This window comes from Talpa occidentalis, unplaced genomic scaffold (assembly GCF_014898055.3).
Source record: "Talpa occidentalis isolate TD23 unplaced genomic scaffold, MPIMG_talOcc4v2.1 talOcc4.10, whole genome shotgun sequence".
Lineage (NCBI taxonomy): Eukaryota > Metazoa > Chordata > Mammalia > Eulipotyphla > Talpidae > Talpa > Talpa occidentalis.
The window spans coordinates 36181344-36183487 of record NW_023600993.1 but is presented as its reverse complement, the minus strand read 5'-3'; positions in this window follow the sequence as shown (position 1 = coordinate 36183487).

The window sequence follows — 2144 nt, the reverse complement described above, 5'->3', positions numbered from 1 at the left end:
GGTTCTTGTATGAATAAATAAATAAAACTTAAAAAAAAAAAAAAAAGACAGCAGCACCAGACACTTGGGGAGAAACAACAGTAACAGAATTTATTACATAAGAAGTTGAAAAAGGAGATGCTTCATACTCCACAGAGTGTCTGCAGTTCAGAGTCCAGCGCCCAAGCAGCAGCTGCAGGGGCAAGATGGTGGCCTGTTCCTCAGCAGAAGCAGCAAGACCAGTGGTGGCAACATGGTGGCTAAACCACTTAGCCCAGGAAGCAGGAATGGGCCATGGTAAAAAGGGCTGTCTGCTAAGGCCTGAGCTCAAACCAGGAACCAGACGGCATGCTGCTTGGCTTGAGGGCAAAAGTTGGAACTGGAGCAGCCTTCTTGGGGAACAGCCCATGCAGCCCACCAGCTCAGGGGTGTTGGAACCCAAGGGCAAGCCTCCTGAGGACAGCACCGCCGTAGGGAACCGCACAAGTCATCTTCCACCGCGTTGTCCACCAGACCTAGCCACGCGTTCCGGCTTTAAAACTGTCATGACTGGGGCCTCCCTGGTGGCGCAAGGGGTTAAGACGCAGCACTATGAAGCTATCTGCAGCCACTGCAGCACAAGTTTTACCTCCGGGCAGGGAGCTACCCACATGGTGCAGCAGACTTCTCCTGACTCGCCTGCTTCTCCCCTCGGCAGTGTGTTTCAGTCAGTCTGCCTGTTCTGTTCCCCACTCTGTCTCTGGTGAATCCTCTTACCTCCTGCACCTCTGACCTATACCTCAGTTCTTGTATACATAAATAAATAAATCTTAAAAATAATACAACTGTCATGGCTGTTCAGCTTCTATTAGTCCCTGCTGCCCTCCTTCAGAAAGTCAGGGGGTGGGCTCCCAGAGACTTTGTGGGAGGAGGGGTGAGGGTAGGAGGTTCCGGACAGGTGGGGCTGCACTACCAAGCCATCTTGCCAGTCGCAGGAGGAAGCCCACCTACAGCCGATGGGCCTGGCAGCTGGAGGCCGAAGCATGGCCACCTGGACTGGGCTGGCTGGCCAGATACAGGGAGCACTATGTAGAACCTCTGTTTCCTCAGCCTCCGGGAGCTCCGGCCACCAGCTGGGGGGCTGTGGTGGGGACCCACACGAGTCTGAGCTGGGAGCCCCAAGCCTGGGCTTTGCCACCCATCCCTGCATGAGAGGGAATGGGTGCAAGACTGGCCAAGAACCCCATGGCCCTGCTCCAGGCCTCAGCAGCCCTTCAGGGTCACGCAGGAAGTGTTGAGGTTGATCTCTTACACCAGGGCTTGTCATTATCTGACTTTGTTTTTTCTTTATAGAGTAACATTGGTTTATAATGCTATGATTTAGGGGAATAGGTTCACATTTCCTTAGAAGTATGTTACTACTCCCACTCCCCCATCCAATTACCTATATTTCTTTGCTTCATATTCCTTTGGTTTTTTACACCAAGAAATTCCAGATTTGCGAGATTATAGAAAATATACATTTATCCCTTATCATCTCCACCCCCTCCTCCATTTCCTGCCCCAAAGTTTCTGAAGCCCTTTTAATTTCCCGAGTAATTGGAGCCCTAGGAGAGTTTTTTATTCTAATATTTGGCCTTGGCTCTGGTTCCTAAGACAGCATCCAAAATTAATGTAATATCCAGGATGATAAGTGTCTTTTGTACTTATGTTAATGTTAACCTGTGGTTAATCTAAAAATGATAATTATGCGAACTTCACTTAAACATTGCGTGTACGTGTGTGCTGTGTGTGTTGTGTTCTCCTATGTTAGCATCAGTCAGGTTTGACCACGAGACAATAAGAGAGGCACAAGAAAACAAAATTTATGATACTCACAGCTCCCAGAGAGGAGGTGATGGCATGTCACACAGGGACGCAGGGAACGTCAGGTTTGCTCGGTGGCAAAAGACAGGAATGAGAAGAGAGCTGTTGCCACCGTCATTACTGGAGAAGGAAAAGCAAGGCAGGGCAGGGCAAAGGGTTTGGGAGTGACTAGTTTGAGTATTTTCAGAGGATCCTAATCTATAGGGGTGTTTCCCAGTACCTATACCTGGTCCTGGGGTGATTAAGGTAGAGGAATCTTGCCTTCTGGGTGTAGATGTCAACAAGAGCAGGTATGGCTCTGAGTTAGCTTCCACATCAAG